Below are 23671 nucleotides of genomic sequence, written 5' to 3' on the forward strand. Positions count from 1 at the left end.
CCTGGTGCTATGAGGGCTGGCGGCGAATCGACCGCAACAATCTAGCTGAAACAGTAATTTTTTTTTCCTCTCAGGCAGTACATGCGCCCGCATTCCCCCCAAAGAGGACCGGTAAGGGTCTGTCTGCGCAGTCGAGTTTGTCCGACACACTGTGTGACCAACTCTGCAGCGAAGCTGCTTGTTTGATTATGCATTAGACTTAGTGATCATGTACCCCGACCAGTAAGTAGTAATCTGTGTATAAACCTGCATTATAGTGCATGTGGTTTCCAGCAATAGTGAATCTTCCTGTAGAGACGTGCTGTCAAAAACAATTAATAAATTAAATTCCTAACAACCCCCCGCTCCCCCACAAGCTGAGTGTTGTAGGGCAGCAACCTCCAGCAAAGACCCAGGAAGTAACGTTAAAAATGGTGTCCTACCATGTTTTTTTTTTGGTTTGTTTTTTTATTATTATATCTATATATTACACCTGTTAAACCAGGATCTGAACCAGTGTCCATGCAATCACAATGTTCACTGTGGGCGGGAAGCCTAACCACTTGGCTACAGAGCCACCTGTAAAAATAATAAGCAAAAGCTGCTGTTTAAACATCAACTCTGGTGATGAAATGGTTGTTGTAGTGACTTGCAATCCAGATGGTACCTGAACCCACAATCCCTGGTTTAGGAGGGCAGTGTCCTATCCATTAGGCCACTGGGGATCTGGGAAGGTGAGGCCTGAACTCACAATGTTTGCAGTGCTCAACAGATACTGTTTAATAAGCACTGTGTGCCGACCAACTGCGCCACTGTAGTCTTGCTTATTGCAAAATAGATTTTTAATGTCAGCATATTATACATATATATATATATATATGGAAAAAGTGGGGGATAGGGGTACCGGCGACCTGTGTTGTTTTAAAAAAGTATGTACTAAAAAAACTTTGGATTTATGAGCCAAAAAAATATATATATAAAAATAAACCAATTTTAATAAAATATAAAAGTTATTTGATACAAAATTAAAATTTTCAAGAGATAATAGTATATAAATATATAAATATAAGATAGGAGATTCGACTTAGCTTTAAAAATAGGCAGGGGGTCAGTGCAGGGAACCCAACGCGTTTCGTCACATATGACTTCTTCAAAGGGTAGGGACAGAATGATTACTTAAGCCTATTTATACCCTTACATACTAGGTAAGGGGTTGTGACATCACAGGTGGTCATGTGATTCAATCTCAAGGTCTGACATAAAAATATACATGATGGCTGTTTTAAACGTGACAGCAGTCTGTGGGTGTCATTAGGGGCATATTTACATCTAAAACGAATGGTTTATAAGTTAAAAAAGTGTAAATACATCATGTAGAAAGGATTAGAACATTAAATAGCGGTACTTCCGCCACACTTCCGGTGACGGAGGCCGCGGGTCACATGACTTCGGGTACTTCCGCCCCACTTCCTGTTCGCGTCTGCGCATGCGCCGGCGGCGAAACCCGATCTCAGTGTGTTCTATTGTGTCTCCTCAGTCTCTGGTCAGGGTTTTCTCCTTCACGGCGGCCATTTCTTTGTGTGGAAAAACCATAGTAATTAGAGGAGTTGCGGTGGCCATTTTATTGGAGTTTCAGGAGACCCATATTCTTTTCAATAAGGAATATCCATGGCAACGTTTCCATGTAAAAAATAAAAACAAGCAGTTGGTAGTAATCCTTATAGCGGTGTTTATTTATCATAAACCAGCAGTTGTCAATATCATAACAATCCATAGGCTAGTATTTGAGTGGGTATCTATATGCAAATTATAATACAGTGATCCGTTTAAACTGTCTGACAGGGCTCTCTCAGGTGATTCTAAGGTGAGGGGGAGGTGCTTATACTATATATGTAAATTAACACAGCTGTGTTTAAAAGCTTTTTTTCTCAGCACATTAACGCAAAGAACAATTACTATAAATAATAATAATAATAGTAGATAATTAAAAAATATATATATTTATATTTATTATATATTTTTTAAAAACACGTAGGTATTTTAAGGTTTTTTAAAAAAATTCCTAAAGGACACGTTTAGTTGTAGAAGTGCCAAGTATTGATAGATCGCCCACCAGTTGGCTTGACGTCCTATCTTCACTCACTACAGTACCTGATCTTCCCAGGTAGTCCCCTTCCCTGGTACTGGTCAGGCCCGATACACTGCTTAGCTTCCAAGATCGGACGAGGTTGGGCGTACCAGTGTGGTATGACTGTACATATGTGTGAGACGTCGTAACACCGGTGGTCCGATTGCTCAATACCACTCGAGTTCAGGTTAGCTTAAATAATTTATTATAGTGCAAAATTGTGTTTACTAAGAGGAAGATTGTGAATGTGACAAGCAGGAGTATATGAAAAAAGAGGATACTGCACCTCACAGGAAAGGTGCAATCTCGTATCCTTCGTTAAGGCCTGTTGGTTGCAGGGTCCCCAACTGGAAAATCCAGTACATTTCGCGTCTTGAGAGCTTGTTTGCAAGGTCACCACCTCTCTCGCCCAGGTCCACATGCTCAATCGCCTTGAACGTAAGGTCTTCTGGATTTGAATTGTGTTGTGATGTGAAGTGTCTGGAGACTGTGTGGCTTTCGACTTTATTTTTAATATTTCTGATGTGTTCCTGGATCCTTATTTTCAACTGTTTCTTGGTCTTGCCTACATATTTCATCCCGCAAGTACATTCCAATAGGTAGATTACGGACGTGGTGTTGCAGTTCATAAAATGTTTAATAGTATATTCTTCTTTATTTTCCATGTCACTGAAGGTTTTTCTATTCCGATTCAGATACTTACAAATGTTACACTTCCCACATTTATAAGATCCTAAACACTTAATCATCGGGATCCTTTGGGTGGGTTTCTCCTTTATCATGCTGGGTGCCAGGCAGTCCTTCAGGTTCCTTGACTTTTTGAAAATGAGTGTTGGTTCGGGCGGTAGGATATCTTTTAGTACTGTGTCCATCAGAAGAATATTCCAGTGCTTTTTAAGTGAATTCCTTATTATTCTCTCATGTTGACTGTAGGAGGTGATGAAAGCGACTGTGTCCTTCATTTCGTCTCTCGGTTTGTACCTCAACAGGTCCTCTCTATTCAAACTTCTTGTCTTCTTCATTGCTTCATTCAGGATGGGCTCAGGATACTCTGTCTTGGAACCTTCTCTTATATATCTCCAGTTGGTCTTCACAGTCTTTGGTACTCGTGCAGTTTCTCTTAATCCTGGAGAACTGTGAGGCCGGTATATTGCTCTTCCATCTTTCTAGATGGTTACTTCGGAAGACCTTCACTTCAACTACCAATAGTAGGTCGGTTGAATACTTGGACTTGGTTTTAACTGGGGAGTCTGGTGGCGTTACTACTAAGAATTTTATCAAGGAGGTCGACATGAACAGTTATTTGCATTTCCGAAGTAACCATCTAGAAAGATGGAAGAGCAATATACCGGCCTCACAGTTCTCCAGGATTAAGAGAAACTGCACGAGTACCAAAGACTGTGAAGACCAACTGGAGATATATAAGAGAAGGCTCCAAGACAAAGAGTACCCCTGAGCCCATCCTGAATGAAGCAATGAAGAAGACAAGAAGTTTGAATAGAGAGGACCTGTTGAGGTACAAACCGAGAGACGAAATGAAGGACACAGTCGCTTTCATCACCTCCTACAGTCAACATGAGAGAATAATAAGGAATTCACTTAAAAAGCACTGGAATATTCTTCTGATGGACACAGTACTAAAAGATATCCTACCGCCCGAACCAACACTCATTTTCAAAAAGTCAAGGAACCTGAAGGACTGCCTGGCACCCAGCATGATAAAGGAGAAACCTACCCAAAGGATCCCGATGATTAAGTGTTTAGGATCTTATAAATGTGGGAAGTGTAACATTTGTAAGTATCTGAATCGGAATAGAAAAACCTTCAGTGACATGGAAAATAAAGAAGAATATACTATTAAACATTTTATGAACTGCAACACCACGTCCGTAATCTACCTATTGGAATGTACTTGCGGGATGAAATATGTAGGCAAGACCAAGAGACAGTTGAAAATAAGGATCCAGGAACACATCAGAAATATTAAAAATAAAGTCGAAAGCCACACAGTCTCCAGACACTTCACATCACAACACAATTCAAATCCAGAAGACCTTACGTTCAAGGCGATTGAGCATGTGGACCTGGGCGAGAGAGGTGGTGACCTTGCAAACAAGCTCTCAAGACGCGAAATGTACTGGATTTTCCAGTTGGGGACCCTGCAACCAACAGGCCTTAACGAAGGATACGAGATTGCACCTTTCCTGTGAGGTGCAGTATCCTCTTTTTTCATATACTCCTGCTTGTCACATTCACAATCTTCCTCTTAGTAAACACAATTTTGCACTATAATAAATTATTTAAGCTAACCTGAACTCGAGTGGTATTGAGCAATCGGACCACCGGTGTTACGACGTCTCACACATATGTACAGTCATACCACACTGGTACGCCCAACCTCGTCCGATCTTGGAAGCTAAGCAGTGTATCGGGCCTGACCAGTACCAGGGAAGGGGACTACCTGGGAAGATCAGGTACTGTAGTGAGTGAAGATAGGACGTCAAGCCAACTGGTGGGCGATCTATCAATACTTGGCACTTCTACAACTAAACGTGTCCTTTAGGAATTTTTTTAAAAAACCTTAAAATACCTACGTGTTTTTAAAAAATATATAATAAATATAAATATATATATTTTTTAATTATTATCTACTATTATTATTATTATTTATAGTAATTGTTCTTTGCGTTAATGTGCTGAGAAAAAAAGCTTTTAAACACAGCTGTGTTAATTTACATATATAGTATAAGCACCTCCCCCTCACCTTAGAATCACCTGAGAGAGCCCTGTCAGACAGTTTAAACGGATCACTGTATTATAATTTGCATATAGATACCCACTCAAATACTAGCCTATGGATTGTTATGATATTGACAACTGCTGGTTTATGATAAATAAACACCGCTATAAGGATTACTACCAACTGCTTGTTTTTATTTTTTACATGGAAACGTTGCCATGGATATTCCTTATTGAAAAGAATATGGGTCTCCTGAAACTCCAATAAAATGGCCACCGCAACTCCTCTAATTCCTATGGTTTTTCCACACAAAGAAATGGCCGCCGTGAAGGAGAAAACCCTGACCAGAGACTGAGGAGACACAATAGAACACACTGAGATCGGGTTTCGCCGCCGGCGCATGCGCAGACGCGAACAGGAAGTGGGGCGGAAGTGCCCGAAGTCATGTGACCCGCGGCCTCCGTCACCGGAAGTGTGGCGGAAGTACCGCTATTTAATGTTCTAATCCTTTCTACATGATGTATTTACACTTTTTTAACTTATAAACCATTCGTTTTAGATGTAAATATGCCCCTAATGACACCCACAGACTGCTGTCACGTTTAAAACAGCCATCATGTATATTTTTATGTCAGACCTTGAGATTGAATCACATGACCACCTGTGATGTCACAACCCCTTACCTAGTATGTAAGGGTATAAATAGGCTTAAGTAATCATTCTGTCCCTACCCTTTGAAGAAGTCATATGTGACGAAACGCGTTGGGTTCCCTGCACTGACCCCCTGCCTATTTTTAAAGCTAAGTCGAATCTCCTATCTTATATTTATATATTTATATACTATTATCTCTTGAAAATTTTAATTTTGTATCAAATAACTTTTATATTTTATTAAAATTGGTTTATTTTTATATATATATTTTTTTGGCTCATAAATCCAAAGTTTTTTTAGTACATACTTTTTTAAAACAACACAGGTCGCCGGTACCCCTATCCCCCACTTTTTCCATACATTCTAGCAATACTCTACCAGCATTGCATTTTTAGGGGGTGGCAGACACCTATAACAAGGTAGAGTGTGTGTTTTTAAAGATTTTCTCTTTTAGAAACGGTTTGACATTACTTTGGAATCCATCCCACAAGTGGCGCTGTATATATATTTTTTCTATATATATATATATATATATATATAAATATACACACATATACAACAATGTATATTCACACATACTCAGACCTTAAAAATATATATATATATTCTTAGAAGTCTGAAACTAAATGTGACCACTCACAGGCTTAAAAACCTGAGAAATCTGCTGCTTAACCGCAGCTTAGTTAATGGGTCCCGAATCCAGTGTGGTGTGGCTGTAGATTTAAAAATAACTACAGCACCATGTATTCCCAGGTGGCTAACCAGGCCCAACACTGCTTAGCTTCTAAGATCAGATGAGATCGGGCGTATCCAATTGTGGTGTGGCTAAGTGAATTAAGCAAAGCTGCTGCAGGTGAGCCTGAACTCACAATGCTTGCAGTGCTCCACAGATACTGGTTTATAATCACCATGTGCTGACCAATTGTATAACACATCTTACTTTACAACAGTGAACAAAGCCAGTATTTGGCTGACCACAGCCATGATTTAAATTTGCAGTCTTTGGGATAATATCATTATAAACAGTTATGATAAAAATAGTAAGTGAGTGTAGATCCATGTAATACACTGTTACAGACATGGTAGGAAAACTGCTTTTTAGTCTTTGCTGGTGTCTTACTCATTATGCAGACAGACCATACAAAATACAACTTGCGCGACTCAGTAAATAGCACTAAGGTGTCTCTATAAATATATATCTGGCCAAGTGCAGTGCACGCCAGTAATACATGATCCCAAATTCCCCTTAACACCCCTGCGCCTTCAATGGAGGAGAGATGTAATACAGGAAATTCTGGAAAAACAATAGGAAGCATGGTTAAAAGTGCAGACTTATAATTATGTAAGCAGATTTAATAAACATACTATGTTGCATTCAAACCTGCAAATAACATGTATCCTGTTTAACAAAGACTTAATAGCCTATTGTAACACACATGCAGCGCTGCTGTATTCTAGAAACATACTTCTTTTATCAACAAGAGTGGAACATGAGATTTTATCCAGTAACCCTGACATTTCTGTGTGCAGGGAACATCACTGTGGCAGCAAAGTTACTCACTAGGCTATGGAGCCTGCCTTTTAAAAAAATAAGAATTTACTTACCGATAATTCTATTTCTCATAGTCCGTAGTGGATGCTGGGGACTCCGAAAGGACCATGGGGAATAGCGGCTCCGCAGGAGACTGGGCACAAAGTAAAAGTTTTAGGACTAGCTGGTGTGCACTGGCTCCTCCCCCTATGACCCTCCTCCAAGCCTCAGTTAGGATACTGTGCCCGGACGAGCGTACACAATAAGGAAGGATTTTGAATCCCGGGTAAGACTCATTACCAGCCACACCAATCACACCGTACAACTTGTGATCTGAACCCAGTTAACAGCATGATAACAGAAGGAGCCTCTGAAAAGATGGCTCACAACAACAATAACCCGATTTTTGTAACAATAACTATGTACAAGTAATGCAGACAATCCGCACTTGGGATGGGCGCCCAGCATCCACTACGGACTATGAGAAATAGAATTATCGGTAAGTAAATTCTTATTTTCTCTAACGTCCTAGTGGATGCTGGGGACTCCGAAAGGACCATGGGGATTATACCAAAGCTCCCAAACGGGCGGGAGAGTGCGGATGACTCTGCAGCACCGAATGAGAGAACTCCAGGTCCTCCTCAGCCAGGGTATCAAATTTGTAGAATTTAGCAAACGTGTTTGCCCCTGACCAAGTAGCTGCTCGGCAAAGTTGTAAAGCCGAGACCCCTCGGGCAGCCGCCCAAGATGAGCCCACTTTCCGTGTGGAATGGGCTTTTACAGATTTTGGCTGTGGCAGGCCTGCCACAGAATGTGCAAGCTGAATTGTACTGCAAATCCAACGAGCAATCGTCTGCTTAGAAGCAGGAGCACCCAGCTTGTTGGGTGCATACAGGATAAACAGCGAGTCAGATTTTCTGACTCCAGCCGTCCTGGAAACATATATTTTCAGGGCCCTGACTACGTCCAGCAACTTGGAATCCTCCAAGTCCCTAGTAGCCGCAGGCACCACAATAGGTTGGTTTAAGTGAAATGCTGAAAACACCTTAGGGAGAAATTGAGGACGAGTCCTCAATTCCGCCCTGTCCGAATTGAAAATCAGATAAGGGCTTTTACAGGATAAAGCCGCCAATTCTGACACGCGCCTGGCCCCGGCCAGGGCCAACAGCATGACCACTTTCCATGTGAGATATTTTAACTCCACAGATTTAAGTGGTTCAAACCAATGTGACTTTTGGAATCCAAAAAAAAAACTACATTGAGATCCCAAGTGCCACTGGAGGCACAAAAGGAGGCTGTATATGCAGTACCCCTTTTACAAACGTCTGAACTTCAGGGACTGAAGCTAGTTCTTTTTGGAAGAAAATTGACAGGGCCGAAATTTGAACCTTAATGGACCCCAATTTCAGGCCCATAGACACTCCTGTTTGCAGGAAATGTAGGAATCGACCCAGTCGAATTTCCACCGTCGGGCCTTACTGGCCTCGCACCACGCAACATATTTTCGCCAATTGCGGTGATAATGTTTTTGCGGTTACATCCTTCCTGGCTTTGATCAGGATAGGGATGACTTCATCCGGAATGCCCTTTTTCCTTCAGGATCCGGCGTTCAACCGCCATGCCGTCAAACGCAGCCGCGGTAAGTCTTGGAACAGACAGGGTCCTTGCTGGAGCAGGTCCCTTCTTAGAGGTAGAGGCCACGGATCCTCCGTGAGCATCTCTTGAAGTTCCGGTTACCAAGTCCTTCTTGGCCAATCCGGAGCCACGAATATAGTGCTTACTCCTCACCATCTTATCAATCTCAGTACCTTGGGTATGAGAGGCAGAGGAGGAAACACATACCCTGACTGGTACACCCACGGTGTTACCAGAGCGTCTACAGCTATTGCCTGAGGGTCCCTGGACCTGGCGCAATACCTGTCGAGTTTTTCCCAACGGTTTATAATCCTGTGGAAGACTTCTGGGTGAAGTCCCCACTCTCCCCGGGCGGAGGTCGTGCGGAGGAAGTCTGCTTCCCAGTTGTCCACTCCCGGAATGAATACTGCTGACAGTGCTATCCCATGATTTTCCGCCCAGCGAAGAATCCTTGCAGCTTCTGTCATTGCCCTTCTGCTTCTTGTGCCACTCTGTCTGTTTACGTGGGTGACTGCCGTGATGTTGTCCGACTGGATCAACACCGGCTATCCTTGAAGCAAAAGGTCTTGCTAAGCTTAGAGCATTGTAATTGTCCCTTAGCTTCAGGATATTTATGTGAAGTGATGTCTCCAGGCTTGACCATAAGTCCTGGATATTCCTTCCCTGTGTGACTGCTCCCCAGCCTCGCAGGCTGGCATCCGTGGTTACCAGGACCCAGTCCTGAATGCCGAATCTGCGGCCCTCTAGAAGATGAGCACTCTGCAACCACCACAGGAGGGACACCCTTGTCCTTGGTGACAGGGTTATCCGCTGATGCATCTGAAGATGCGACCCGGACCATTTGTCCAGCAGGTCCCACTGGAAAGTTCTTGCGTGGAATCTGCCAAATGGGATTGCTTCGTAGGAAGCCCCCATTTTACCCAGAACCCTTGTGCATTGATGCACTGAGACTTGGCTCGGTTTGAGGAGGTTCCTGACTAGCTCGGATAACTCCCTGGCTTTCTCCTCCGGGAGAAACACCTTTTTCTGGACTGTGTCCAGGATCATCCCTAGGAACAGAAGACACGTCGACGGAACCAGCTGCGATTTTGGAATATTGAGAATCCAATCGTGCTGCCGCAACACTATCTGAGATAGTGCTACACCGACCTCCAACTGTTCCCTGGATCTTACCCTTATCAGGGAATCGTCCAAGTAAGGGATAACTAAAATTCCCTTCCTTCGAAGGATCATCATCATTTCGGCCATTACCTTGGTAAAGACCCGGGGTGCCGTGGACCATCCCTACGGCAGCGTCTGAACTGATAGTGACAGTTCTGTACCATAAACCTGAGGTACCCTTGGTGAGAAGGGTAAATTTTGACATGAAGGTAAGCATCCTTGATGTCCCGAGACATCATGTAGTCCCCTTCTTCCAGGTTCGCAATCACTGCTCTGAGTGACTCAATCTTGAATTTGAACCTCTGTATGTAAGTGTTCAAATATTTTAGATTTTAGAATCGGTCTCACCGAGCCGTCTGGCTTCGGTACCACAATAGTGTGGAATAATACCCCGTTCCCTGTTGCAGGAGGGGTACCTTGATTATCACCTGCTGGGAATACAGCTTGTGAATGGCTTCCAAAACGGCCTCCCTGTCAGAGGGAGACGTCGGTAAAGTCGACTTTTGGAAACGGCGAGGGGGAGACGTCTCGAATTCCAATATGTACCCCTGAGATATTACCTGAAGGATCCAGGGGTCTACTTGCGAGTGAGCCCACTGCGCACTGAAATTCATTGAGAACGGGCCCCCACCGTGCCTGAGCTTGTAAAGCCCTAGCGTCATACTGAGGGCTTGGCAGAGGCTGGAAAGGGTTTCTGTTCCTGGGAACTGGCTGATCTCTGCAGCCTTTTTCCTCTCCCTCTATCACGAGCAGAAAAGAGGAACCTTTTGTACGCTTGCCAACAAAGGACTGCGCCTGATAATACGGCGTCTTATTTTGAGAGGCGACCTGGGGTACAAACGTGAATTTCCCAGCTGTTGCCGTGGCCACCAGGTCTAAAAGACCGACCCCAAATGTCCCCTTTCAAAGGCAATACTTCCAAATGACGTTTGGAATCCGCATCACCTGACCATTTTACTGGTAGAATTGGACAACGCACTTATACTTGATGCCAGTCGGCAATTATTCCGCTGTGCATCATGCATATATAGAAATGCATCTTTTAAATGCTCTATAGGCAATAATATACTATCCTTATCTAGGATATCAATATTTCCAGTCAGGGAATCCGACCATGCCAACCCAGCACTGCACCTCCAGGCTGAGGCGATAGCTGGTCGCAGTATAACACCAGTATGTGTGTAAATACCTTTTTTTGGATACCCTCCTGCTTTCTATCAGCAGGATCCTTAAGGGCGGCCATCTCATGAGAGGGTAGAGCCCTTGTTCTTACAAGCGTGTGAGCGCCTTATCCCCCCTAGGGGGTGTTTCCCAATGCATCCTAACCTCTGGCGGGAAAGGGTATGCAGCCAATACTTTTTAAGAAATTATTAATTGTTATCGGGGGGAAACCCACGCATCATCACACATTTTATTTCTCAGATTCAGGAAAACTACAGGTAGTTTTTCCCTCACCGAACATAATACCCCTTTTTTGGTGGTACTCGTATTATCAGAAATGTATAAAACATTTTCCATTGTCTCAATCATGTAACGTGTGGCCCTACTGGAAATCACGGTTGTCTCTTCACCGTCGACACAGGAGTCAGTATCCGTGTCGGCGTCTGTATCTGCCATCTGCCTGACGGCCTATGAGACGTCTGGACAGGCACAAGCTGAGTAGCCCGCTGTCTCATGTCAACCACTGTTTTTTTATATAGAGCTGACACTGTCACGTAATTTTCAACAGTACATCCACTCAGGTGTCGACCCCCTAGGGGGTGACATCACTGTTACAGACACTCTGCTCCGCCTCCACATCATTTTCCTCCTCATACATGTCGACACACACGTACCGACACCCAGCACACACACAGGGAATGCTCTGATAGAGGACAGGACCCACTTAGCCCTTTGGGGAGACAGAGGGAGAGTTTGCCAGCACACACCAGAGCGCTATATATGTATAGGGACAACCTTACAATAAGTGTCTATCCCTTATAGCTGCTTATATCTGTAATTTTGCCAAATAAGTGCCCCCCTCTCTTTTTTACCCTGTTTCTGTAGTTGCAGGATGCAGGGGAGATTCTGGGAGCCTTCCTACCAGCGGAGCTGTGTGGGAAAAATGGCGCTGTGTGCTGAGGAGATAGGCCCCGCCCCCTTCACGGCGGGCTCTTCTCCCGCTTTTTACTGGAAAACTGGCAGGGGTTAAATACATCCATATAGCCCAGGAGCTATGTGTGATGTATTTTTCGCCAACTAAGGTAAATTCATTGCTTCCCAGGACGCCCCCCCCCAGCGTCCTGCACCCTCAGTGACCGGAGTGTGAAGTGTGCTGAGAGCAATGGCGCACAGCTGCAGTGCTGTGCGCTACCTTATGAAGACAGGAAAGTCTTCTGCCGCCGATTTATGGACCTCTTCTTGCTTCAGCATCTGTAAGGGGGCCGGCGGCGCGGCTCCGGGACCAATCCATGGCTGGGCCTGTGATCGTCCCTCTGGAGCTAATGTCCAGTAGCCTAAGAAACCCAATCCACTCTGCACGCAGGTGAGTTCGTTTCTCTCCCCTAAGTCCCTCGATGCAGTGAGCCTGTTGCCAGCAGGTCTCACTGAAAATAAAAAACCTATTTAAACTTTTACTCTAAGCAGCTCAGGAGAGCCACCTAGATTGCACCCTTCTCGTTCGGGCACAAAATCTAACTGAGGCTTGGAGGAGGGTCATAGGGGGAGGAGCCAGTGCACACCAGCTAGTCCTAAAGCTTTTACTTTGTGCCCAGTCTCCTGCGGAGCCGCTATTCCCCATGGTCCTTTCGGAGTCCCCAGCATCCACTAGGACGTTAGAGAAATAAGATTTTACTCACCGGTAAATCTATTTCTCGTAGTCCGTAGTGGATGCTGGGGACTCCGTAAGGACCATGGGGAATAGCGGCTCCGCAGGAGACTGGGCACAGCTAAGAAAGAATTAGGACTACCTGGTGTGCAGTGGCTCCTCCCACTATGACCCTCCTCCAGACTTCAGTAAGGATACTGTGCCCGGAAGAGCTGACACAGTAAGGAAAGTATTTTGAATCCCGGGTAAGACTCATACCAGCCACACCAATCACACCGTATAACTCGTGATATTATACCCAGTTAACAGTATGAACATAACAGAGCCTCTCAACAGATGGCTCAACAATAACCCTTTTAGTTAACAATAACTATATACAAGAATTGCAGACAGTCCGCACTTGGTACGGGCGCCCAGCATCCATTACGGACTACTAATAGATTTACCGGTGAGTAAAATCTTATTTTCTCTAACGTCCTAGTGGATGCTGGGGACTCCGTAAGGACCATGGGGATTATACCAAAGCTCCCAAACGGGCGGGAGAGTGCGGATGACTCTGCAGCACCGAATGAGCAAACGCAAGGTCCTCCTCAGCCAGGGTATCAAATTTGTAGAATTTTGCAAACGTGTTTGCCCCTGACCAAGTAGCAGCTCGGCAAAGTTGTAAAGCCGAGACCCCTCGGGCAGCCGCCCAAGAAGAGCCCACTTTCCTCGTGGAATGGGCTTTTACTGATTTAGGCTGTGGCAGGCCAGCCACAGAATGCGCAAGCTGAATTGTGCTACAAATCCAGCGAGCAATAGTCTGCTTTGAAGCAGGAGCACCCATCATGTTTGGTGCATACAGGATAAATAGCGAGTCAGTCTTCCTGACTCCAGCCGTCCTGGAAACATAAATTTTCAAGGCCCTGACTACGTCCAGTAACTTGGAGTCCTCCAAGTCCCTAGTAGCCGCAGGCACCACGATAGGTTGGTTCAAGTGAAAAGCGGATACCACCTTAGGAAGAAACTGGGGACGAGTCCTCAATTCTGCCCTATCCATATGGAAAATCAAATAGGGGCTTTTACATGACAAAGCCGCCAATTCTGACACCCGCCTTGCCGAAGTCAAGGCCAAAAGCATGACCACTTTCCACGTGAGATATTTTAAATCCACGGTTTTGAGCGGCTCAAACCAATGTGACTTTAGGAAACCCAACACCACGTTGAGGTCCCACAGTGCCACTGGGGGCACAAAAGGAGGCTGAATATGCAGCACTCCCTTGACAAATGTCTGAACTTCAGGTAGTGAAGCCAGTTCTTTTTGGAAGAAAATCGACAGAGCCGAAATCTGGACCTTAATGGAACCCAATTTTAGGCCCATAGTCACCCCTGACTGTAGGAAGTGCAGAAATCGACCTAGCTGGAATTCCTCCGTTGGGGCCTTCCTGGCCTCACACCACGCAACATATTTTCGCCATATGCGGTGATAATGTTGTACGGTTACATCTTTCCTAGCTTTAATAAGCGTAGGAATGACTTCCTCCGGAATACCCTTTTCTTTTAGGATCCGGCGTTCAACCGCCATGCCGTCAAACGCAGCCGCGGTAAGTCTTTGAACAGACAGGGCCCCTGCAGCAGCAGGTCCTGTCTGAGCGGCAGAGGCCATGGGTCCTCTGAGATCTTTTCTTGAAGTTCCGGGTACCAAGCTCTTCTTGGCCAATCCTGAACAATGAGTATAGTTCTTACGCCTCTTCTCCTTATTATCCTCAGTACCTTGGGTATGAGAGGAAGAGGAGGGAACACATAAACCGACCGGTACACCCACGGTGTCACTAGAGCGTCCACAGCTATCGCCTGAGGGTCTCTTGACCTGGCGCAATATTTTTCCAGCTTTTTGTTTAAGCGGGACGCCATCATGTCCACCTGTGGCCTTTCCCAACGGTTTACAATCAGTTGGAAGACTTCTGGATGAAGTCCCCACTCTCCCGGGTGGAGGTCGTGCCTGCTGAGGAAGTCTGCTTCCCAATTGTCCACTCCCGGAATGAACACTGCTGACAGTGCTAACAGGTGATTTTCCGCCCATCGGAGAATCCGTGGCTTCTGCCATCGCCGTCCTGCTTCTTGTGCCGCCCTGTCGATTTACATGGGCGACAGCCGTGATGTTGTCTGACTGGATCAGAACCGGCCGGTTTTGAAGCAGGGGCTTTGCTTGACTTAGGGCATTGTAAATGGCCCTCAGTTCCAGAACATTTATGTGTAGGGAAGTCTCCTGACTTGACCAAAGTCCTTGGAAGTTTCTTCCCCGAGTGACTGCCTCCCAGCACCGAAGGCTGGCATCCGTGGTCACCAGGACCCAGTCCTCTATGCCGAATCTGCGGCCCTCTCTGAGGTGAGCACTCTGCAGCCACCACAGCAGAGACACCCTGGTCTTTGGAGACAGGGTTATCAACCGATGCATTTGAAGATGCGATCCGGACCATTGGTCCAACAGGTCCCACTGAAAAGTTCTGGCATGGAACCTGCCGAATGGAATCGCTTCGTAGGAAGCTACCATCTTTCCCAGGACTCGCGTGCAATGATGCACCGACACCTGTTTTGGTTTCAGGAGGCCTCTCACTAGAGACGACAGCTCCTCGGCTTTCTCCTCTGGGAGAAACACTTTTTTCTGGACCGTGTCCAGAATCATCCCTAGGAACAGTATACGTGTCGCCGGAACCAGCTGAGACTTTGGAATATTCAGAATCCAACCGTGCTGGTGTAGCATCTCCTGAGATAATGCTACGCCGACCAACAACTGCTCTCTGGACCTTGCCCTTATCAGGAGATCGTCCAAGTATGGGACAATTAAAACTCCCTTTTTCCGAAGGAGTATCATCATTTCGGCCATTACCTTGGTAAATACCCTCGGTGCCGTGGACAGGCCAAACGGCAACGTCTGGAATTGGTAATGACAATCCTGTACCACAAATCTGAGGTACTCCTGGTGAGGATGGTAAATGGGGACATGCAGGTAAGCATCCTTGATGTCCAGAGATACCATGTAATCTCCCTCTTCCAGGCATGCAATAACCGCCCTGAGCGATTCCATCTTGAACTTGAATTTTCTTAAATATGTGTTCAAGGATTTCAAATTTAAAATGGGTCTCACCGAACCGCCCGGTTTCGGTACCACAAACATTGTGGAATAGTAACCCCGTCCTTGTTGAAGTAGGGGCACCTTGACTATCACCTGCTGGGAATACAGCTTGTGAATTGCCTCTAACACAGCCTCCCTTTCTGAAGGAGTCGTTGGTAAGGCAGATTTGAGGAAACGGCGGGGGGGGGGGGGGGGGGGGATGTCTCGAATTCCAGCCTGTACCCCTGAGATACTACTTGAAGGATCCAGGGATCTACCTGTGAGCGAGCCCACTGATTGCTGAAGTTTTTGAAACGGCCCCCCACCGTACCTGGCTCCGCCTGCTGAGCCCCAGCGTCATGCGGCGGACTTAGCAGAAGAAGCGGGGGAGGACTTTTGTTCCTGGGAAGTGGCTGTATGCTGCAGCTTTTTTCCCCTACCTCTGGGCAGAAAGGACGCGCCTCTACCCCGTCTGCTCTTTTGGGGGCGAAAGGACTGCACCTGATAATACGGTGCTCTCGTTGGTTGTGAGGGGACATGTGGCAAAAATGCTGACTTCCCAGCTATTGCTGTGGACACTAAGTCTGAAAGACCATCCCCGAACAACTCCTCACCCTTATAAGGCAAAACTTCCATGTGCCTTTTGGAATCTGCATCCCCTGTCCACTGCCGGGTCCATAACCCTCTCCTGGCACAAATGGACAGTGCACTTATTTTAGATGCCAGCCGGCAAATATCCCTCTGTGCATCTCTTATGTAAAAGACAGCGTCTTTAATATGCTCTACGTTTAGCAATATAGTGTCCCTGTCTAGGGTGTCAATGTTCTCTGACAGGAAGTCTGACCATGCAGCTGCCGCACTGCACATCCATGCTGAGGCAATAGCTGGTCTCAGTATAATACCAGTGTGTGTATATATAGCTTTTTGGAGAGCCTCCTGCTTTCTGTCAGCAGGTTCCTTCAGGGCGGCCGTATCTTGGGACGGCAGTGCCACCTTTTTTGATAAGCGCGTAAGTGCTTTATCCACCTTGGGGGGTGTTTCCCAACGTGACCTATCCTCTGGCGGGAAAGGATACGCCATTAGTAATTTTTTTTAAATTACAAATTTTTTATCAGGGGAAGCCCACGCTAGTTCACACACGTCATTTAATTCTTCAGAAGGGGAAAAAAATAAGAATTTACTTACCGATAATTCTATTTCTCGGAGTCCGTAGTGGATGCTGGGGTTCCTGAAAGGACCATGGGGAATAGCGGCTCCGCAGGAGACAGGGCACAAAAAGTAAAGCTTTAGGATCAGGTGGTGTGCACTGGCTCCTCCCCCTATGACCCTCCTCCAAGCCAGTTAGGTACTGTGCCCGGACGAGCGTACACAATAAGGGAGGAATTTTGAATCCCGGGTAAGACTCATACCAGCCACACCAATCACACCGTACAACTTGTGATCTAAACCCAGTTAACAGTATGATAACAGCGGAGCCTCTGAAAAGATGGCTCACAACAATAATAACCCGATTTTTGTAACTATGTACAAGTATTGCAGATAATCCGCACTTGGGATGGGCGCCCAGCATCCACTACGGACTCCGAGAAATAGAATTATCGGTAAGTAAATTCTTATTTTCTCTATCGTCCTAGTGGATGCTGGGGTTCCTGAAAGGACCATGGGGATTATACCAAAGCTCCCAAACGGGCGGGAGAGTGCGGATGACTCTGCAGCACCGAATGAGAGAACTCCAGGTCCTCTTTTGCCAGGATATCAAATTTGTAGAATTTTACAAACGTGTTCTCCCCTGACCACGTAGCTGCTCGGCAGAGTTGTAATGCCGAGACCTCTCGGGCAGCCGCCCAAGATGAGCCCACCTTCCTTGTGGAATGGGCCTTAACCGATTTAGACTGTGGCAGGCCTGCCTCAGAATGTGCAAGTTGAATTGTGTTACAAATCCAACGAGCAATCGACTGCTTAGAAGCAGGCGCACCCAACTTGTTGGGTGCATACAGTATAAACAGCGAGTCAGATTTTCTGACTCCAGCTGTCCTGGAATATATTTTCAGGGCCCTGACAACTTCTAGCAACTTGGAGTCCTCCAAGTCCCTAGTAGGTGCAAGGCACCACAATAAGCTGGTTCAGGTGAAACACTGACACCACCTTAGGGAGAGAACTGGGGACGAGTCCGCAGCTCTGCCCTGTCCGAATGGACAAACAGATATGGGCTTTTTTGAGAAAAAACCACCAATTTGACACTCGCCTGGTCCAGGCCAGGGCCAAGAGCATGGTCACTTTTTATGTGAGATGCTGCAAATCCACATATTTGACTGGTTTTAAACCAATGTGATTTGAGAAATCCCAGAACTACGTTGAGATCCCACAGTGCCACTGGAGGCACAAAAAAGGGGTTTGTATATGCAATACTCCCTTGACAAACTTCTGGACTTCAGGAACTGAAGCCAATTCTTTCTGGAAGAAAATTTACAGGGCCGAATTTGAACCTTAATGGACCCCAATTTGAGGCCCATAGACACTCCTGTTTGCAGGAAATGCAGGAAACGACCGAGTTGAAATTTCTTTGTGGGGCCTTCCTGGCCTCACACCACGCAACATATTTTCGCCACACGTGGTGATAATGTTGTGCGGTCACCTCCTTTCTGGCTTTGACCAGGGTAGGAATGACCTCTTCCGGAATGCCTTTTTTTCCCTTAGGATCCGGCTTTCCATCGCCATGCCGACAAACGCAGCTGCGGTAAGTCTTGGAACAGACATGGTACTTGCTGAAGCAAGTCCCTTCTTAGCGGCAGAGGCCATAAGACCTCTGTAAGCATCTCTTGAAGTTCCGGGTACCAAGTCCTTCTTGGCCAATCCGGAGCCATGAGTATAGTTCTTACTCCTCTACGTCTTATAATTCTCAGCACCTTAGGTATGAGAAGCAGAGGAGGGAACACATACACCGACTGGTACACCCACGGTGTTACCAGAACGTCCACATCTATTGCCTGAGGGTCCCTTGACCTGGCGCAATACCTGTCCCGTTTTTTGTTCAGACGGGACGCCATCATGTCGACCTTTGGTATTTCCCAACGGTTTACAATCATGTGGAAAAAACTTCTCAATGAAGTTTCCACTCTCCCGGGTGGAGGTCGTGCTGAGGAAGTCTGCTTCCCAGTTTCCATTCCCGGGATGAAAAACTGCTGACAGTGTTATCACATGATTTTCCGCCCAGCGAAAAGTCCTTGCAGTTTCTGCCATTGCCCTCCTGCTTCTTGTGTCGCCCTGTCTGTTTACGTGGGCGACTGCCATGATGTTTTTCCCACTGGATCAATACCGGCTGACCTTGAAGCAGAGGTCTTGCTAAGCTTAGAGCATTATAAATTTACCCTTAGCTCCAGTATATTTATGTGGAGAAAAGTCTCCATACTTGATCACACTCCCTGGAAATTTTTCCCTTGTGTGACTGCTCCCCAGCCTCTCAGGCTGGGCTCCGTGGTTACCAGCATCCAAAGGAGAGCCACCTAGATTGCACCCTTCTCGGCCGGGCACAAAATCTAACTGGCTTGGAGGAGGGTCATAGGGGGAGGAGCCAGTGCACACCACCTGATCCTAAAGCTTTACTTTTTGTGCCCTGTCTCCTGCGGAGCCGCTATTCCCCATGGTCCTTTCAGGAACCCCAGCATCCACTAGGACGATAGAGAAACTACTGGTAGTTTTTTCTCCCCAAACATAATACCTTTTTTTGTGGTACCTGGGGTCACTTCAGAAATGTGTAAAACATTTTTCATTGCCTCAATCATATAACGAGTGGCCCTATTGGACATTACATTAGTCTCTTCGTCGTCGACACTGGTATCAGTATCCGTGTCGACATCTGTGTCTGCCACCTGAGGTAGCGGGCGTTTTAGAGCCCCTGATGACTTTTGAGACGTCTGGGCAGGCACGGGCTGAGAAGCCGGCTGCCCCACATTTGGCATGTCGTCAAATTTTTAATGTAAGGAGTCGACACTTTCGCGTAATTCCTTCCACAAGTCCATCCACTCCGGTGTCTGCCCCACAGGGGGTGACAACACATTTATAGGCACCTGCTCATCCTCCACATAAGTCTCCTCATCAAACATGTCGACACAGCCGTACCGATACACCGCACACACACAGGGAATGCTCTGACAGAAGACAGGACCCCACAAAGCCCTTTGGGGAGGCAGAGAGAGAGTATGCCAGCACACACCAGAGCGCTATATAATACAGGGATTAACTAAATTATATCCCCTTATAGCTGCTATATATGTATTTTGCGCCTAAATTTAGTGCCCCCCCCCCTCTTTTTTACCCTTTTCTGTAGTGTAGACTGCAGGGGAGAGCCAGGGAGCCTCATTCCAGCGGAACTGTGAGGGAGAAATGGCGCCAGTGTGCTGAGGGAGATAGCTCCGCCTCTTTTTCGGCTGACTTTTCTCTCGCTTTTTTATGGATTCTGGCAGGGGTATTTATCACATATATAGCCTCTGGGGCTATATATTGTGATATATTTGCCAGCCAAGGTGTATTTATTGCTTCTCAGGGCGCCCCCCCCCCAGCGCCCTGCACCCTCAGTGACCGGAGTGTGAAGTGTGCATGAGGAGCAATGGCGCACAGCTGCAGTGCTGTGCGCTACCTTGGTGAAGACTGATGTCTTCTGCCGCCGATTTTCCGGATTCTTCTTGCTTCTGGCTCTGTAAGGGGGCCGGCGGCGCGGCTTCGGGACCGAACACCAATGGCCGGTTCCATGCGGTCGATCCCTCTGGAGCTAATGGTGTCCAGTAGCCTAAGAAGCCCAAGCTACCACCAGTTAGGTAGGTTCGCTTCTTCTCCCCTTAGTCCCTCGCTGCAGTGAGTCTGTTGCCAGCAGATCTCACTGTAAAATAAAAAACCTAACATATACTTTCTTTCTAGGAGCTCAGGAGAGCCCCTAGTGTGCATCCAGCTCGGCCGGGCACAGGATTCTAACTGAAGTCTGGAGGAGGGTCATAATGGGAGGAGCCAGTGCACACCAGGTAGTCCTAATTCTTTCTTAGCTGTGCCCAGTCTCCTGCGGAGCCGCTATTCCCCATGGTCCTTACGGAGTCCCCAGTATCCACTAGGACGTTAGAGAAACTCTCATTTGTGTGCCCCCCCCCCCCCCCCCCCCCCCGTGCACCGTCTCTATACACGGAGCCGGGCTATGGTGGGGAGAGAGCCGGAAGCCGCATCGAGGGCCGGGGAACGCGCTGTATAGAGCCGTGGAGCGGCCTATGCATAAATCAACGTGGCCGGCGCGGCTCAGAGCGGCGGGGGACACAGCATAAACAGCGGCGCTGGAAGCGGCGGCGGGCGGCTGAAGACAGCGGCCGGCGGCCACACACACACACACAGTATCCCACACAGCGGGGCGGCAGCGTGAGCTGACCGCCCCGTTCAACATACCTGGACCCTGTGGTGAGGGCAATGACGGGGCTTCTCTGTAAGCACCGTCAGCCTTTTACTGCAGGAGTCCTGCACGTGGTAGTGAGGGAGCTCTTCTAGAGAGGTCCGACACCCACAGCTGCTTCAGCAGCTTTCACTATCCCAGACCCTCGCCTTCTTGGTAGGGGGAAAGGGATTCCAAAAAATTATATACAAAAAATTCAGTAATTGTGGATCAAGTTCCACAAGCCTAGTCACGGTGAGCACCGAAAAAACACTGAGGTACTCTGGGATATGGAGGGGAGGTATAGTCAAAGTTTAACTATTCAGTGCCTAGTTCCTGTGGAACCGTCCATATCCCTAGAGTACTCCAGTGACCCCTAGTGGATGAAAAAGAAATTGGTAATGAAAATCCTGTACCACAAATCTGAGGTACGCCTGATGAGGTGGATAAATGGGGACATGAAGGTATGCATCCTTTATGTCTAGAGACACCATAAAATCCCCCCCTTCCAGGCTTGCGATGACCGCTCTCCGCGATTCCATCTTGAACTTGAACCTTTTCAGGTACATGTTCAGGGATTTTAAATTCAATATGGGTCTGACCGAACCGTCCGGTTTCGGGACTACAAACATGGTCGAATAATAACCCCTTCCTTGTTGAAGGAGGGGAACCTTGACCACCACCTGTTGAAGATACAATTTGTGAATTGCAGTTAACACTAATTCCCTCTCGTGGGGGGAAGCTGGCAGGGCCGATTTGAGGTATCGGTGAGGGGGCATATCTTCGAATTCCAGCTTGTATCCCTGAGACACAACATCTATTGCCCAGGGATCCAACTGGGAGTGAACCCACTTGTGGCTGAAATTTCGGAGATGTGCCCCCACCGGGCCTAGCTCGCCTGTGGAGCCCCAGCGTCATGCGGTGGATTTTGTGGAAGCCGGGGAGGACTTCTGTTCCTGGGAACTAGCTGTGTTGTGCAGCTTCTTTCCTCTGCCCCTGCCTCTGGCAAGAAAGGACGCACCTCGGACTTTGTTTTCTGTGATCGAAAGGACTGCATTTGATAATACGGTGCTCTCTTAAGCTGTGAGGAAACATATGGCAAAAAATTTGACTTTCCAGCAGTAGCTGTGGAGACCAGGTCCGACAGACCCTCCCCACACAATTCCTCACCCTTGTAAGGTAAAACCTCCATATGCCTTTTTGAGTCGGCATCACCTGTCCATTGCCGAGTCCACAGGACCCTTCTGGCAGAAATTGACATAGCATTTATTCTAGAACCCAGTAGACTAATGTCTCTTTGAGCATCTCATATATATAGGGCAGCGTCTTTAATATGCCCCAAGGTCAACAATATAGTATCCTTGTCTAAGGTATCAATTTCCTCAGATAAGGTATCCGTCCATGCTGCTACAGCACTACACACCCAGGCCGACGCGATCGCCGGCCTCAGCAAGGTACCCGAATGTGTATAAATGAACTTCAGGGTAACCTCCTGTTTGCGATCCGCAGCATCTTTGAGGGTAGCCGTATCCTGTGACGGCAGGGCTACCTTCTTGGATAAGCGTGTTAAAGCTTTGTCCACCTTAGGGGAGGATTCCCAGCGTAACCTGTCCGTTGGCGGGAAAGGATACGCCATAAGAATCCTTTTGGAGATCTGCAGTTTTTTATCTGGAGATTCCCAAGACTTTTCACATAACTCATTTAGCTCGTGTGAGGGGGGAAAGGTTACCTCCGGCTTCTTTTCCCCATACATATGAACCCTCTTGTCAGGGACAGGGGTTTCCTCTGTGATGTGCAACACATCCTTAATTGCTATAATCATATAACGGATGGATTTAGCCAATTTAGGCTGTAACTTTGCATCATCGTAATCGACACTGGAGTCAGAATCCATGTCTTTATCTGTGTCAACAATTTGGGATAGTGGGCGCATCTGAGACCCTGACTGTCTCTGCGACATAGGATCAGGCACGGGTTGAGACCCTGACTGTCCTGAGGCTTCAGCTTTTTCTAACCTTTTATGCAAGGAATTAACATTATCATTTAAAACCATCCACATATCCATCCAATCAGGTGTCGGCGCCGTCGGCGGAGACACCACATTTATTTGCTCCCGCTCTGCTTCCACATAGCCTTCCTCGTCAAACATGTCGACACAAGCGTACCGACACCACACACACAGGTAATGCCCTTTTTGAAGACAGTTCCCCCACAAGGCCCTTTGGATAGACAGAGAGAGAGTATGCCAGCACACACCCCAGCGCTATAAACCCAGGAATAACACAGTAACTGAATGTTAACTCAGTAGCTGCTGTTTATATTGATTCTTGCGCCTAATAATGTGCCCCCCCTCTCTTTTTACCCTCTTCTACCGTGTATCTGCAGGGGAGAGCCTGGGGAGCTTCCTCTCAGTGGAGCTGTGGAGAAAAAATGGCGCTGGTGAGTGCTGAGGAAGAAGCCCCGCCCCCTCAGCGGCGGGCTTCAATCCCGCTTAAATGTACAATTTTTGGCGGGGGCTCATACATATATACAGTGCCC

At 46.9% G+C, this 23671-nt stretch overlaps 1 protein-coding gene and 2 pseudogenes across 4 annotated transcripts in view; 1 reads left to right on the forward strand and 2 right to left on the reverse strand.

Annotated features, from left to right (window-relative positions):
• RBM44 (RNA binding motif protein 44) overlaps positions 1-23671 on the reverse strand; it is a 457239-nt gene that overhangs the window by 238446 nt on the left and 195122 nt on the right. The window lies entirely within an intron of this gene.
• Positions 2119-2238, reverse strand: LOC134946264 (5S ribosomal RNA; annotated as a pseudogene).
• On the forward strand, positions 4474-4593 carry LOC134946265 (5S ribosomal RNA; annotated as a pseudogene).

This window comes from Pseudophryne corroboree, chromosome 7, assembly GCF_028390025.1.
Source record: "Pseudophryne corroboree isolate aPseCor3 chromosome 7, aPseCor3.hap2, whole genome shotgun sequence".
NCBI classification, from domain to species: Eukaryota; Metazoa; Chordata; class Amphibia; order Anura; family Myobatrachidae; genus Pseudophryne; species Pseudophryne corroboree.